Source organism: Panicum virgatum, chromosome 8N (assembly GCF_016808335.1).
Source record: "Panicum virgatum strain AP13 chromosome 8N, P.virgatum_v5, whole genome shotgun sequence".
Classification (NCBI taxonomy): Eukaryota; Viridiplantae; Streptophyta; class Magnoliopsida; order Poales; family Poaceae; genus Panicum; species Panicum virgatum.
The window spans coordinates 14,576,217-14,593,886 of NC_053152.1; the positions used below are offsets into that span (position 1 = coordinate 14,576,217).

Genomic DNA, 17,670 nt, shown 5'->3' on the forward strand with positions numbered 1-17,670 from the left:
TTCGTCTTGCTTGCCGAAACTCATTTCGGCCTCGTTCGGCAGCAAACAATTGAAATCCGGTCAGGAACGATTCCAGGCCAGGAATCAGTGGATCCAGCTGTTTCACTCATTCCTGGCATAGAATTAAATTCAGCAGGAATGATTCCAGGCAAGCTATTATCATGCGTTCGGCAGTAAAGGACTGGATCACTTCACTTTAATCCAAAATAACTTCAGCCACACATAAATTTTAACCTGTAAAATATGCATGATTCCCAGAACAAATAGCAGAAGAAAAACCAAACAAAACAATTGAATTTAGCTGTACAAAGGGGACCAATCATGGCTAACAAATGTTCGGTCCTGACACCAAATGAGCATCAAAGTGTTTCCACTCATCCATGCAAAGCTTCTAATTCAGAAATTGAATCCAAACTACACTGAGAAAAATAAAATTTAAACCACATGTTACATGTTCGCATCCTCTCATTTATACGTTAAAATTAACCTCAAGATGTTTCTTCTTGGAAGCCAAAGACGAGAAGGCGCACCATACAAACTCAAGCATTGCACACTTCCTGAAATGATAACAGAACATTGAATCAGTAAATATGAAATTATCTATAACTTAGTGACGTGTCAACTCCAAAGAAAAACTAGATATACAGAAAAGCTAGTGTATTAGTTGAACCAGCTACCTCTGTTTGAACAACATGATGGTCATAGGGAATACTAGTGATAAGCTAGTGCACACTCTATTTGTTTCAGCTGGGGAATGGACAGAGAACGGCTGCAGGTACTAACTCATTTCTATTAGGAAATGAGATGGTATACAAGTATAGGAAATGATGCTGGGCGATGCATAAACTCTACTGCAGAACTATACAAACCATTCACAGACCTGATGTGGAATCTTGCTACTCATGCACAAGATTTATGGAGCCAATCCATGCTATCTTAATTTAACTCAAAAGGTGACTGTTCTGAAATCTTTCTACATGCACAACTCAATTAAATGGGTAGTTAGGTGCAGAAATAGTAGGTAAGAATTCCCTTCTCTAGTTTCACAAATAATTGTGTACATACCAGAGTATTAACTATGAACTATGCTGAAAGCACAAACAGTTAGCAAATTCAATGCGCTGCTATGTATATGCCATTCACATGAAAATCTGAGAGTAGTTCCGATAAAATAAGGACTTGCATGTTAAGCTATGTGAATAACAGCAGTAACTAACAACGCTACTAGAATTCAGAATAACCAGAGTTCAACAAATAGCATGCAGAGATCAATCGCAAAATTCAAAGGTCAAACACCCGACTACAGTTGATGATGTAGTGATGTGTGGCTAATGTGTCTTCTTTAGAAGTAGGCATCCAAAGGTCGGCAAATACAAACATATCTTGCCCACTATTCAATAGAAATTTAGACTGTATCCAGGCCTTTTTTAGCCTATAAATCAAAAGAAATGCACGGGAAGTTCAAAAGCCCAAGTTGTTTCTTTATCAGGTGACCACATTTGCACCAAACTTTCCTGAAAACAACGTTAATAAATTCTCATCTAGAATGTTTCCTCGGTTTGGCCTGGCTTGGATTGGCAGATGATTAGGGATCAGAACAAGCATTAGTTTTGGTTTCTAAAACATATAGATGGGAGATTGACGGGTCAGGACAAAGGTGAATTTAGGTTCTGGGATAGGTGAAAATATCTAGTACAAGTAGAGCACAAGGATCAGGCCAAAGTTTCAGACATCACACAGGGCTAAAGAAATGAGATCTAAGAATACGCAGGTTCTATCAAGGCAGCCACTACACCGTACCCGGTTCAGTGCAAATCCTCAAGTGCCAGCTACGCTTTTGACTCATCATCTCCTGTACATATCTATCTATCTATCTATTTCAATTATTTGCAGTTACGCCATGCTCTGAACACCGAATCGAGCGATGCTAGGTGCGATAAAAAAGTAGTGACGAGAGGGGCGACTGGGGCGCAGATCGGAGCGAGGACGAGAGGGGCGACCGGGGCGCGTACCTCTGGCGGCGGCGGCGCCGGCCGAGCTGCTGGCCCTGGCGCCGGATCCACCGGAAACCAAGAAACGCGGGGAGGGGAAGGAGGAGAAAGCCGGCGGCTTACCGGTGAGAAAGCGGACGAGGAGAAGCTCACCGCGCCGCCGAGCCCTCGCCTTCGCGCGCCGTCGCCCTTGCCTTCGCCCGCCGTCGCCTCGCGCGCCAGGACGCCGCGCCGCCGGGACACCGCGCCGCCAGGAGCCTCCAGGAGCCCTCGAGTCGTCGGGACGGCTTCGTTCCTGGACCCTTGAGGTCCGGATCGATTCCGGCCTGGAATGGACTGGAATGGCCCGTTTTCATTCCAAATTGGGCCTAAACGAACGACGATTCCAGGCCGGACCCGATTTCAAACCGGGTCACTTTGTTCCGGCCGAATTGAAGGCCATTCCGGGCCGGATTGAGGCTAACCGAATAAGGCCTTCACCAGATTCACGTGATCAGTTTACCTGCACTTTGTTTTGTTTATTTGTACTGTCCTACTCCTACTATGTGTTCGTTGAGGAAAAGTTTACTTTGCACCCTTGTATCTGCTTAATTAGTTCAGCTATGAAACTATGGTACATGCTTTTTTCAGAGATAGAGAGGGATGTCTGATCATACTATGTCTGCCGTTCTTGATTATGGGATCTCAAATCAACAATGTACTGTCAAGTGCCAACTTTGTTTTACATGAAGCGTAACAATTTCTTGTGTCCTTGCCGATACCGCACGGCTGCCTGAATGATCTCCTACTGCCAATCTTCAGGCAGCATGCCAGCCCCTCTCCGGCAGAGCGTTCTTGCGCCAAACTCGCTGTCTATCCCGGGCAGATCAGGACTGCCGCACTCTACAATCAATCGCGAGTAGTTGCTGCAGGCCGCCGGCGATCAGGCTGCCAAAACAGCAGCTTGCCTGGCCGCTATCTGGGAAGGACCGTGGGGTGACGTGTCATATTTTGAAGTTTCTGGGAATAAAAATAGGACTACTGTTGGAGAAAGAGATTTTTTTTCTATGCCCAAAATCTTTTAGGGAGTTCCCAATCCGAGATTTAGAAGTAGATATATTGGGAACTTTTGGAGATGCTCGACCCAGCCGGTATATAGAAAATAGAATGCACGGTGGACACCCTCGGCACATCACTACTTAGAACTTTTCAGTTTCTGTTACTGATGATGCTTTGATCAGTCTTGAAGTTGAGATCCCCAAACAAATACTTAATCGAGTGATCATATTTCATCTGAAGATTCGAGAATACGTAAGGAGGCGCGTGCTGATGGGACATCGGAAAATTTTCCTCGGGCAAGCAGGCTTGGCCTCCACGGCTCCACTGAGGTCCGCAGCTGCGGTAGAAGGCTGGGGAGAGGGAAGAGAGGACATATGGGCTTGTGGAAAGAGAAAGCCGAGCCTGGATCCTGGAAATAAGTTGGATTCGTTTTATTCTGATTCTGATCTCGTATGTCCATATTTAATTCGAAATACCACAAAAGATTCCACACCAATTAACAGTGACAGGGTCAACAGAGAGAAGAGTGCTTCAACAATACAGTGCCAAATCTAATTAGAAAGATAAGTAAAGTGGCAGTTACGTTGTTGCAAGGAAGAGCTAATATATATATATTTTTAAAAACGTAAATATTTGTTCAGAAGAAAATTCATGTCATCTTCTGATCATAGAGCAGGTTCTACTTCATCTTGGATATTGATCTCAACTTGGAAAGACCATTTCTCATCGCTCCTGGGAAGTGGAGGCCTGAAATTTCATATAGGATGTTAGCACCGCAGAAGAATAGCACATAAACTCTGTGATTCTACTGGTATTAGGCATTTAAGTAAAAGACGAAGTTGTATTTAAAATCGATGGTAAAAAGTTTTGATAGAATCTGGTTTGAAACGTAAAGAAGGAATGTCATTGCATGTCAAAAAAATTTAACGAGATGAAAACATTTAGACACTGCGTTAACATGTGTCTTGGCTTCTCTAGAAATACTCAGTGTATCCAACGAAGTTTTTTTTTCTGGTTTAGTTTCCTTGGAAAAAAAAAGAGGGGAAACATTTCTTGAATACATAAGACAACATAATAAAATTAGATGATCTGACGATGTCTGAAATTTTTTTTGTACCTGGTCAAAAATTGGTACACGTTTCCCATTGAGCTTATCAACAATATCAACTATGGAAGGCCTTTTGTTCCGTTCAGCCTCCACACACTTTAGCCCAATTACAATGCATGCATTTACTTGCTGCAGGCCATTTGAATCTAGTGATGGGTACTTGTGTATTATTTGCTCTTTTGTGTTCCAATTTTGATGTACCTGAAGAGTTGGATTTAATTCTTATTGAAAATGTATTAACTGAATACATGGAAACATTCTAAAAGCCGATGTTTCAAATTTCCAGTCATCAAGTAATGCTGTCTTACATTGCTAACAAAGTTTCTTGCAGATCTGTCTTCAGAATATCCACAGTTCTTCTCTCCAGTCGTGATCTCAAGAATAAGCATGCCTAAACTATATATGTCTGACATGGTGGAAATTTCACCTCTGTATAGATATTCTGGAGCCATGTACCCACTGCAAGAGTTTATCAAAGAATCAAACACATTTTAATTTATACCAACTGGAAGGAGTAATCATACTTTGCAGTTTGTTTCGGCTTACTTATATCCCTTAACATTGACTGTGTACATCCTGGTCTGCTCTTGGCCAAAGAGTCTTGAGAGACCAAAATCGGCGATCTTTGGCACCCAGTTATCATCCAACCATATTGAGCTAGGCACAAGGTTCATATGAACAAGGGGCCCATCCAATTCCTTGTGAAGGAAATGTAAACCTTCGCAGATCCCCTTAATTATTTTGAACCGTGTGTCCCAGTTTAGTGACGTAGTGTCCACTGAAGAAATAAGAAGTAAAGATCATAGGTATTCTAAGATAATATTGTACAAAAGTGTGTACTGCTTACATTAGTGGCAATAAAACGAACATCAAAAATAAGAATCATGATGTATCACACATTTGTTTACATCTCAAGTATCAATATCACACATTTGTTTACATCTCAAGAATCAATAGTACAAACAGAAGACAAATGTGTGGGATAGGGCATTGCATACCATAAAGATGCTTGTCAAGACTTCCCTTTGGTAGATATTTGTAGCAAAGACAGCTTTCGATCACGTCTACAATCACATATCTCCCATTATGCTGAACTACTTTCTTCTGCGCTTCGTGGCAGAAGCTAACCAGCTCTACTACATTTCTGTGGCCATAAGATTTGTAACCTCAGTTTCAAATGTTTTGCCAGCCGGCACAGGTGAGTTTTCAGCAAGCCTCTTCACAGCAATCATGCGGTTCCCTTCTGTCTCTGGAAGAACACCCTGTTAATTTAACCTCCTCCATGGATCATTAGTACAAGGGTTTTGTATCGAAGAATTTGATGTTTAAATGTTAGGGCCTGATCATTTACCTTGTAAACTATTCCAAATACAGAGCGGCAAAGTTCTCGCTCAGAAGCAAAATCGGCGGTAATTTCCTTCATAAAGGTCGCTGGTAGGTTTGTCGGTAATGTACTCGCAAGACTCTCCTGGCTCTGCAGGCTCGCCATTTCTGATGATTGGAGTAGCTATGGATCTGACCTGCTACAAATCAAGGCTTCTACTGTACCCAAAACAAGCAAGAAAGTTTTCTTAACCACACATGGATACATATAGCAAGAACATGATTGTTCTTAAAACATTAGAAATCAACCACGCTTCTTTTCTTTTCGATTCATAAAACACTGAATAGCACAAGTATGATTGTAGCAAGTGAAAATAACTTCAGAAATGGACAGATTATTAGAAGCACTGACCTGGAGAAGAACTCTTGAAGGATCCTAGCTGCAGGGATGGATCTTGGAGAAGGAGCATACAGGCGGATATGGCCGTGAGATGAGTGCCTCCATTATTGCTGCAAAGAATATAAAGAAGCAGACAGGCTAGGGACCAACCGCGTAAAGCAAAGACTAGTTGACTTGACCCAAGCTTGCCCTGTCCAATGAGATTCTGAGAGAGCATGTGGTCACGCGCTTGGAAAAAGCTGGGCAAATACTATGGAACTTCCATTGCTATGCACACCCATCTGAACATCCCCCGTGAGGATATATACTTGGCACAAAGAATGGCATTTGCAAAATGCACGCCTGTTCAGTGAAAATTATGGTGATAGACGTTGCTGGCGGCTGATTAGTTAGCGCTAGAATGATAGCAAGTGTTTTTATGAAGTCTGTACTTGAAAAATATAAGAGGGAATATTTTGAGAGAAGCGTCAAATTTTGCCTTTTTACACTCCAATGGATAACACCCATTAAGATTTTGTAGAGATGGTATTATATACTGTAGACGCCAATTATATTGTAGACAAGCCTGCAACCAGTTATTAAAAAAAAACTCGAACGGTGGTTGGGGGGGGGGGGCATTTTTCAATAAGAGAAAATGACTTCAGCTCCCCGGATGAGGAAATCTCTCAAACCCTGACTTCTCTGCTCAGCGAGAGATTTTTTTTAACCTAATCCTGGCTTCTCTGCCTAGCGAGAGGTTTTTTTTTAATGTGATCCTGAAATTTGCTCCCACCGGGAGTTGAACCCAGAACCTGAGGAGTGTTGTTGAAGCCATCTAATCAAGTCAGCTAGATGCCATTAGCAACCAGTTATTACAGAACCCATAAACAGAAAATATACACACCAAACCACGGAGAAACATTAGATACTTAAATGGCACTGATAGTACCCAATCAAATTACAGCAACACAACTAAACTGCGACATCAATTTGCATGTCCGATCCTCCTAAACACATGGTTTACACCAACAAGGCCTCTTTATTGGCATATATATGAGCTGAGCCTTGCCATTGTCGGTACAACTCCAATGAACTTGACTTAATCCCGTGAAAGTATTCCACTTTTCCTGCCAGTGCAGAACAATCGTACTGATATTTGAATATGACAACTCAGGCCCTGTTTAGTTGGTGAAAAGTTTTGGATTTTGGTACTGTAGCACATTTCATTGTTACCTGACAAATAATGTCCAATCATGGACTAATTAGACTTAAAAGATTCATCTCGTGCTAATCAGTTAGACTGTGTAATTAATTATTTTTTTCAACTGCATTTAATGCTCCATACATGTGTCCGAAGATTCAATGTGACGGGTACTATAGAAAATTTTTTAGAAACTAAACAGGGCCTCAAGGTCAAAAAGCAAGGAGATGCCTGAGGGAGAGGGAGAGAGAGAGCAAAGATGATCTGAAGGGCACCTGCCATGTAATCCTGCGAACCCACAAGGTGGAACAGATGACAATTATCTCGACTTCAGTACAAGGTCACCCAAGCTTCAAAGCAGGTTTATTTGGATGGCGATTGAGTAGTTCCCCCAATTGTTTCTTGAGTGCATCATCTTGGGAACCAATAAGCCGAATTTCCCTGAGTTTAGTGAGATTTCTTATCTCATCAAATGGCAACGTCAACCCACTGCAGCAGTGAACTGTCAGCTGCTCAAGACTTCTCATTGCTAATGATCCAAATGTTACAAGTAACGGGGAGCTGCAAGCAAACTCGAGGACCTTGACCTTTTCATAGGACAGGACCTCTACCCCTTCCACAGTCTTGACTAGAAAATTGAGGTTGCCATCTTGAATTGGCTTGACACAGAGGCGCAAAACACATAGTTCTTGGAGACCACCAAGCACTGCCATGTCATGTTCTGATAGTGTGGTTATCTCCAAAACCAACTTTTTTATCTTTCTAAGCAAGTTGATCCATACTGGCAACTTGTTTACAAGGCCAGACAGCTTAAGGCTCTGTAGGTTCTTCGGAGGCGGGGTGTCGCTGGAGATGCCATCCAAACAATTTTGACTGTTCTTATTTATCCACACTGACAAGGATTCCAAATGAGCATGATCTGAGATGGCAGAACAGAACTGATTACTATTTTTTTTTTATTTACACCGAATACTCCGAGCTTCCGCAGTTGAGTGAGCTTCCTGAGCGCACTCAGGATGGCTTTCCCCCTTGCAATATCGACATTAACAACCCTAATCGTGTGCAATGCGGTCAGCTTTTCAATCCCAACATGCAGCTCAACAGCTACTCGTTTATGAGGACTCATGAGCTCGGCAGGGGTGGTAGTGCCACCTCGGATGTACTGCAGCTTCTTTAGCTTGGTGAAGGACGCCGGAAATGTGACTATGTTGGTGTTTCTGACATCAAGAATCTGGAGTTGCCTCAGCTGATCCAGAGAACTTGGCAGATGGCGTATCTCACCACATCCCCTCAGAGAAAGGTACTTTAGGCGATGCAGAAGGTTTACAATCTTCTTGAGGTCTTCATCCGTGACACCTGATGCATTCTCCAAATCAAGCACTCGAAGCACTTTCATACTTGGAGAGATGAAAAATGATTCCCATTTCCCAAACACTGTGAAGGAGCGTAGCCGAGAGAAGTCAATGCTCTCAAACACAATCCTGTCTCTATCCCAGCTTTCCTCTATAACAAGATGCCGTCCTGTGCGCCCGGTGGTTTGGCGGCAGCATCCCGCTAGCGCAAAGACCTCCAGTGCAAAGGTAACATTCTCCTCTTTGGGCCTCGAGATGATGTATTCATGGAAGAAAGCACTGACTTGGAACCAAATCATTCTCATGTTTGTGATGATTGCCTGCTCTGGTGGTTGAATCATGCTCAGCTCAATGATCTTAGAGAAGAGCTCCTCCCCATTCTCATCTGCAATATAGTTGGACTTGTCCTTGGAGTAACCCTCGGCAACCGATCTCATCACCAAACGCCGCCTCCGGATGACCTGGGACTTAGGGAAGATTGATAGATAGAAGATGCAAGGCTTCAGGAAATCTGTGCAAGAACGAAAGTAGGAATGTATCCAGCCAAATAGGCTCTGTGCTACAACGGTATATCCGTGTGCTTGCGGATCTTTATGTAAATGTTAAAACATACCAACCCAGCATTTCTGGCACCGTTGCCAGGGATGAGCTTAACAATCCCGTTCCTAGTGATTGCGCTAAGAAATGCCAACAAGCATTTCTGGCGCCGTTGCCGGGGACGAGCTTAACAACCCCGTTCCTAGTGATTGTGCTAAGAAATGCCAACAAGCATTTCTGGCGCCGTTGCTGGGGATGAGCTTAACAACCCCGTTCCTAGTGATTGCGCTAAGAAATGCCAACAAGCATTTCTGGCGCCGTTGCCGGAGATGGCACTAGGTGTAAAGATTTTACTAAGCACATAAACCTGGCAATATGAGTAAGTGGTAGCTACTGCTTATACAGGCTAATGTGTTTATCTTTTTGTTTTCTCCTGATTGGATGAAAATAGGATAGTGTATATCTAGTTTCTCCTTGCCGACAAACTTTGTTGAAAATCCCGAGAAGCTCGTGAGAAGGGTTCGACCTCGCGTCGTCCCTCCTCCGCTCTCGCAGTCGACAAGTGAACCAGCTTTCCAAGCACCATCAACAATCACCGAACCTATGGCTGAGAAGACTCTCCACGACTTCTCTGCCCCCTCAGAAGCCAATGTGGCAACTGGACCCAACGTTGATGTTGGGGACGTGAACTTTGAGCTGAAGTCCAGCCTCATAAACATGGTGCAGGCTAGCCCATTCTATCGCAAGCCAAATGAGGACGCCAACGCCCATCTCCAGAACTTCCTGGAGTTATGCAAGACCGTAACCATACGGGGCGTTACGGCTGACGCCATCAGGCTCCGTCTGTTTCCTTTCTCCATCCTTGGGAAAGCAAAACAGTGGTTTTATTAGAACAAGGAAGCCGTCAGCACATGGGACAAATGTTCCATGGCGTTCCTCACAAAATTTTTCCCGTTGGGCAAAACAAATGCCCTACGTGGAAGAATTTCAAATTTCCAGCAGACGGGGATGGAATCAATCCCAGAAGTTTGGGAGAGACTCCAAGAATACATACTCTCCTATCCTCATCATGGGATGGACGAGTGGCTCGTGCTTCAAAGCTTCTACATTGGGCTAACGACTACATCCAGAGCCCACCTTGATGCTGCTACTGGAGGAGCCTATCTGGACCTGACAATTGCCAAGGCTACGACCTTAATTGAAAATATAGTCTCCAACCAAGGCTGGAATGAGAAACGTTCCCAGCCCAGAACCAAGGGCGGAATGCATATCGTCAAGGAGACGGATATGCTCGCCGCCAAACTAGACCTCCTACTGAAGAAATTCGATGAAGGGAACCAGCAACAGATGCCCGTTCCCATCCATGCCATGAACTCGTACTCAACGTGCGAGGTTTATGGTGACGGTGGACACTCGGGGAATGACTGCCCCGAGACCCGTGAAGAAGCAGCCTACATCAACAACAACAACAACAACACTAGGTTCCGTCCACAAGGAGGCCAAGGGTGGGGTCAAGCATGCCCACCATTCCCAAGGAGGAGGTAACAACTTTAACTCAAATTTCAATTCGAACCAACCCTCCTTGAGAGATCTAGTCTTTGGCCAAGCTAAAATAAATAAATCTTTAAACAAAAAGCTTGCTACCAATGATAAAATTTTGGAAAGTATAAATGCTAAAGTTGAAACTCTTTCTTCTGCAATTAAAAATTAATTGAGTTTCAACAAAATGATAGAAACACAACTGGCTCAAATTGCTGCTGCTGTTCCTGTTTCTGAGACCGGGAAGATTTCGGGGCAACCCGAATCCTCCGTTGAAATTGTAAATATGGTGTCTATCGGGTGGGGCAACCTTCCCTGGCAAACTCCTCGCACTAACCATGTAGGCAGGTACAATCCCCCGAAGAATGACACTTGGGATAGCCTGGTACCAGCAATTCAAGAAGATCCAGGGGTCCCCATGATCAGCTGCTCAATCTTCGATCAGTACTATGAGCACGCGCTCTGCGATCTGGGGGCCAGTGTCAACATTATGCCCATGGTAATATACAAGAAACTCTTATACCCTACGCTCTCCCCAACATATATGTGTATGCAGCTCGCAGACTCTACAATCCGGTATCCCAAAGGGATAGCCAAGAACGTCTTGGTCCGCATGCGATACTCCTTTGTCCTTGCAGACTTCGTGGTTTTGGATATAGAAGGCGACCTCGGAATCGAGCTCATCCTTGGGCAACCATTCCTGAGGGCCGCCTGAGCAAGGATAGACGTGGGAAGAGGAGAAATCCGCTTCCGCATTGGAAAGGAGAACATGTTCTTCAGATTCAAACAAAGGGAAGAGCAGCGCATCCTGAACCAACAGGATAACGAAGGGCAGGCACTCTGGGATGCACCAGAATCCCAACTACCAAGACCTATGACCACACGATCAAAGAGAAGACATGCGAGGAAGATGTGGCGTAAGGTCGCGAGTTCATCCTCGTCCAATTCTCCAGGACGAGCCGAACAGTGGTAACCAAAGCAGGAGAAAGGTCCCGCTCGTCAGACGCAAAACGACGAGCCCTTGCCGAAGGTAAATCGGTACGTATCTCATATCTATTTTCCACCATTTGCTTTTCCCAACTTTTTTTTGATTTTCCCATTGCATATTTGAATTTTCAAAACACTCATGCATGCTAGAAACTTTTCTAGCACTTTTTCTATTTTTCACAAAAAATCGAAAAATATGTCCGAGCATTAAAATCCTTCGAAAAATAAATTTGAACATCTTTTCAAAGCAAAGTTTGGCCAGCACCAAAGTTTAAAAAGAATATGACCGTTAGAAGGGCAGTGGGCCCTGGCTGTCAGCAGGGTGCCGAACCCTAGGGTCGGCCGGCCCCTTGCCAACGACTAATGGGCCCATCCTTCTCCAACTGTCACTAGCCGTTGAGGCTGGTCTCCTCCAATGGTGCCCGGCCATTCTCCCTTTAAATAGAGGTCGAGGGGTGATTTTTGAGCTCTCACACTCAACTCTCATTCACTCACTCCCTCTCAAACTCTCTCAAGCTTTGCTCTCGTGTTTTCATTGGATTTTTGCTCAAAATTTGACTTCAAGAAACCTCTCTCTCTCTCATTTCTTTACTGCAAGAAAGAAGCAGCAACTCGCGGGTAAGAAAGTTCATTCCGATTTCACTAACGTAACCCGTTTCGAGTTGTACGTGTTTGTGTTGCTCCATCATGAAAGGCTTAGGGCAGAAGGTTTCCGGCGCATTCAAGAAGATGATGGGTGGAAGTTCATCCCGTTCTCGGGGTGACTCAAGCTCGTACACTCCTGAACCTACATCTACACCAAGCACGATGGACTACGAAGAAGAAGAACAATATGAAGAGATGCAAGCCGAACCGCAAGCCGAGGCCATAGAAATTGACGCAGAAGATGCCCCCTACCTTGACTTGCGAGATGATCGTGAACAACAAGGCTACGCCATCCTCAAAAACCGAAGCTTTGTCCATACTCGAGCCTTCGATCTGGAACTCCTCATCAAAATAGGTATGTACGAAGACTTCTCTAACGTTTGACATGAAATTGGATGGGATAACTTCATTCCCATTGAGGAGTATGGTTCTCGACTCCTCACCATCCAATTTCTTTGCACTCTTCGGGAGGTGGAAAACGGGGTTTATTTTTGACTTTTCGGGAAAGAATATTTGCTTTCTTGGAAAACTTTTGCCACCCACCTCGATTTCAACAAACGCTGACCAATTTCTCTTGAGCAAGCTTGCCGTGGTTTTAATCGTCATGAATTTTGTGGCCAGATTTTGGGTCAAGTTGTCCATGGCAAGTTTGCACCTTGGTGCAACGATATTCATAATCCAACTCTTCAGTCGATGCACAAGTGGTTAGCCATCACTCTCTTTCCAAGAGATGATGTCCACCCAGTGCGCAATGATGAGTTGATCATACTATATGCCATGGTCAACAAGATCAAAATCTCTCCCGTGCAAGCTTTGGTTAAGCAATGGCTTTCGAATTTCAAGATGATGGGTCCTATTGAGTGCACTTCTTTGATTACTTGTATCGCTACACGTGTTGGTGCCTTAGAGGGGAATTTCATTCCTTTCATTCAGGGTGACCGTGCGCATATCGACGAGGTTTATTTGATCCAAGGTCACACACTCAAGAAAGGCCCGGATGACTCTTTGATTTTCTTTTACTTGGGCTATACAAATGAGATTCCGCTACCCAATGTGGAGTTCCACTTGTATAATTGCCACTCGCTAACCATCCCTCTCGTTCCACGAGAAGGGGCTCGTAGGCATAGATCTTCTGGCTTGCCTGGCAGGATGACAAGAAGCATGACCAGAAGGGAAGCAGAACCGACACCACCGCCTCAGCAGCCACAGCACTCACATCAGCATGAGGCCGGTGGTTCGTCATGGCGCAGTGCCAGCACTAAGGAATGGGCACGACAGGCACCAGGCCGCCGGTCCACCAATTCCAGCTCCAGCGGAGCTCCGAACCTCATTAGACGGACGGCCTCGTCCCAAGGTTTCAGCGCCATCACCCAGCAGCTAGGTGAGCTGCGGGAGCAGGGCGACAACATACAAGAGACGCTGCACCAACACATCGATACATCCCAAGAATGGCAGCATCACACTGGCGAGAGACTCCACGACATGGAGCAGCTGCAGTTGCAGCAACAGGAGGAGTGGAGGGCCTACTGCCGCTGGACGGGTTTCAACTCCGATCAGCCGTAGTGAGCCTGAAGCTAGCTTGGAGGAGGACCCCCACAAGAAGTAACTTGTATCATTTATCTTTACAGCTTTCATAACCTTGCATGAAACCCATAAAAAATTGCAAAATCTAAAAAATCCATAAAAATATGCATAATTAAAAACAAATTAAAATTTGTAAAACTTAGAAAACACCAAAAATATTTCTTTAATATGTGTAGTGAGCATGGTGTGAGTTTTCCTTGTGGAGATGATGAATAGTTGCTCTGTTAATTTCCTTCATATGCTTAGTTACAACTTTATGCTCTACCTAGTTTTGGGTTCGTTGGCTTAAAAGTTCAAACCTTAAACTTAAAATTTGTGGGTAGCAAAAAGCATGATCCAAATCTAAGTTGTTGTGAGCTATGATATGGTTAAATAGAGTTGCTATGATCTTCTCTTATGTGATGCTTGATATCCGGAGTATTTAATTTTGAAAACACAAAAATATAATAAAGTTCCTCGATGATATGAAAATTCCTATCCAGAGCCATATGTTGTTTTCATTGCAAAAACCTTCCACATATGCAACTTGCTATCTCTTTGAGCTTTGTCAAATTATTGTGACCCTTAGTGAGATTCTTTTCATACTCCCATGATCAAGATCACGTACACATTTCCACCACATGCTATGCTTCTACACCAGAAGTAAGCAACATACTCATCCATCCACAAAATAAAACTCCATGTCTATGTATGACACCACTCTCTCTAGAAAATATATCAAGGATATGGGGCTATGCAAAAAGAAAATAAAAGATGCATACACAAAGAAGGTATGCCACATGCTTCGGCATGTGAAAAAGAAAGAAAGAAAGAAAAGATGGATACCCAAAGAAGGTATGCCACATGCTTAGGTATGTCAAAAAAAAAGAGAGAAAAGAAAAGATAGCCCCTTATCCAAAAAGAAAGAAAAAGAGAGATGGTGCATACAATGGAGTTCATACACCATCCACCAAAAATATTCACACGCTTGCACATCTTGATCAAGGTTTATGACTTGTTTCTTCTTTGGATTCGGTCTTTGACTTAGCAAAATATGAGAAGCAGGTATGCCTTCAAATTCTCCATACCTACAGCTCCACAAAAACAACCATTTGAGATAGGATGAGGAAGAAAGGCACAATAAAAAGCCTTGGTAAGGAATTATACACATTGAGCGATCCGAGAGATCATCCGAGGAACTTTATAAATTTCTTTTTGAAATACTTTGCAAAACCTCCGGATTGACGGTTGAACTAAGGAGAAAAAAATATGTGCACTCTATGATGCCGTTCTGACTCTCAACCGCCAAAGATGAGGTGAAGCTATAAGCTCCACTGGAGTAAAGTAAGAGGTAAGAACAAAGGCTAACTTATTCAAAATCAAGGTAAGAAGCATTTGGTTGTGCCTAAGTATAAGTTGGAAATTCAATATCGTAGCAACTCCTGATCAACAACAAGCGCATTGTTTTGCTTAGTACGAGCAAAAGGCTAGCTTGAAGGTGTTGTTGACGGTCGTTAAGTGTGAAATATGACCGTCAACTACACTCATAAAAAAGGAAAATCATACCTCTTACTCGCATATTTGTATCACTAACCTAGCACCACAGTTGCTTTCGAAGATTTATGCTTTCAGGTGCACAAGTCCAGAATAAGAAGAAAACACGAAGAATACGCAAACAAAGTCGCAGAAGATCGCATCCTGCGTAACACATGCAAAAGAGGTCCATAAACCTGACCAAACCGACCAACGAAGCCCCGGCACCGACGTACCAACACAAGGGCCCACCAGGTAGTGTACCAGAGAAGGGCGGTGGCCAGAGGCGGCGAGGTGGGGCCGGCCGACCCCATGGGTCGGCCGAATGTGGCCCACCTCCCGTCCAGGTGCGTCTTGGTGGGAAGATTGTTCTGATCCACTAGAGGTCTGTTGCTGATATTTCCATATGAGGGGATGGCGGGAACCGACCTATCCAAGATATAAAAGGGGCCTCCCTCCACACACTCCACACACACCACTTGAAGGCCTCTCTCTCACACTCTCTTGTGACATGTACTCCTTAGGGTAGTGGAGCTAGGCTAGTACTTCATCTCTTTAGCGAATCCAGTCGTCCTCGAGGTCGGCGAGCAATCCTCAGCCTCTGGTATGGCTTTGTATTATGAAATTCATTATGCTATTCATACTGAGTTCATTCTTGGTTATCTTGCTATGTTGTTAGCTTGCTTAGCCTTGACCTATGCTTTATCAAGTTCTACTAGTTGCTTGCTGTTGATATTTCTTAGCGCAATAACTAGGAATGGTTAATCCTTAGCAACAGCGCCAGAAATGCCTGTTGGCAGTCCTTAGTGCAATCACTAGAAATGAGGGCGCCGAACCCATCCTAGCAACTGCACCCAAGGGGTGCCACTCTCATGGTATAATCAATACAATTACAGATGGATCCGCAAGCGCACGGATATACCGTTGTAGCATTTCACCCGGAGAGTAAGGGTATCGTCATTTATTTGTGTCCCAAAGGATGGCAGCGGCAAAGGTATTGTACTCAACATTAACCATGACATTGTGCCTCAAGCAATAGGCAATACTCTAACATGGGTAAGTACAGATAAAGAATAAGCAAGGGTAATGTGACACAGCACACATCCACACTCCAAGAGGAAGGAATAAAGGAGAGAAACTATAAAACAAATGACTACTCTATCCTACGTCAAGTCAGCTGGAGCTTAGGCTAGGTTAGGTGTCCTAGTGCTTCTATCCAAAGATAGGGTCATGTTAGATCATGGTTAGGACTGCAGGTGCCAGGAAAATGGGATAGCGGGGAGAAGGTCCTACACCGGAGTACATCCAGTCCCGTTACCTCTTTGCATGAACTCCTACACCGAACCCGAATGTCGGGGAGTACGCTAAACGCAATACTGCTGTTACGCCGGACGGACAGAGCTGTCATCACCTGTCGTCTACCCCAGTCACACCGTGCAGCACGGTCATATCCGAAGGATCCCGCATACTCGAGCACCACGCTCGTGTATGAAGTCACTACTCTAGTGCCCCCAGGTCTCTCACCCTTCAGATGGACGAGTAAAACACTAGAGCAAGCCCGAAAGCACAACGAACCTCTATCCGTACCCGGATCATCTGGCCTAACCAAGATCGTAGCATAACATGAACGATCTAAGCATGGATTGATAAACTATCAAGATAGTAAAGCAACCATGGCAGAACTCTATATTATGAATAGAAGTCTGACAAGTCGGATACAAAGCCATACCAGGAGCCGAGGATTGCTCAACGACCCCGAGGACGACTTGCTCGCTAAAGAGAACTAACCTAGCTCCACTACCTAGCTAAGAGAGCAAGAGAGAGGAGAGCCTTCTTGGAGAGAATGGAATGAAGTGTGTGTGTGTGTTGAGAGGGGTAAGAGGGGGCCCTATTTATACTAGTGGAGGTCGGTTCCCGCCAAATGCACGTATGGAAGGTAATCAGGAGACTTGGGGGCGACTCCTCCTTGAAATGCACCTGGACAGGAGGCCGGCCTGGTTCGGCCGACCCAGGGGGTCTACCGGCCCCACCTGGCCGCCTCTCGTCCTTATCCTTCTCTGGCAAGCTGACATGTGGGCCCTGATATCTTTCCTTGTATGCATTATGCGTGGCGCGCCCGTTTGCTCTGCCAGATGGGTCCTCTTTGTAAGTGGGTGACGCCGGATGCGATATTCTGCGTAGTTGTATGGCGTCTGCTATGTGTTTTCGTCTTATTCCGCTCTTGCTCATCTGAAATGTACAAAACTCCAAAATAATTGTGGAGTAACGTTAGTGATACAAATATGCGAGTAAGGCATGTAGTTTTCCTTTATTATTGAGTATAGTTGACGGCTGAAAATGGCACTTAAGCACCGTCAACACTTGCTTAGACCAGATGATCTGGGTAAGGATATCGGTTCGTTGTGCTTTCGGGCTTACCTTAGCATCTTACCTGTCCATCCGAAGGGTGGGGGACCCGGGGGTGCTAAGGTAGT

The 17,670-nt window shown here is 44.4% G+C and overlaps 1 long non-coding RNA gene and 2 pseudogenes across 2 annotated transcripts; all 3 read right to left on the reverse strand.

The window, feature by feature from the left end:
• Positions 1 to 211: 211 nt before the first annotated feature.
• Positions 212 to 2,332, reverse strand: LOC120685650. The gene is made up of 2 exons (XR_005679680.1): positions 2,115 to 2,332; positions 212 to 557 (listed from the first exon to the last, which is right to left on the reverse strand). It is a non-coding gene; the product is annotated as an uncharacterized LOC120685650 (long non-coding RNA).
• A 1,107-nt stretch (positions 2,333 to 3,439) lies between these two features.
• On the reverse strand, positions 3,440 to 6,033 carry LOC120685644 (annotated as a pseudogene). Its single transcript, XR_005679675.1, has 7 exons — positions 5,873 to 6,033; positions 5,489 to 5,679; positions 5,136 to 5,399; positions 4,684 to 4,915; positions 4,446 to 4,596; positions 4,147 to 4,338; positions 3,440 to 3,776 (listed from the first exon to the last, which is right to left on the reverse strand). The product of XR_005679675.1 is annotated as a cysteine-rich receptor-like protein kinase 6 (transcript).
• A 1,348-nt stretch (positions 6,034 to 7,381) lies between these two features.
• LOC120684817 overlaps positions 7,382 to 17,670 on the reverse strand; it is a 30,120-nt pseudogene continuing 19,831 nt past the window's right edge.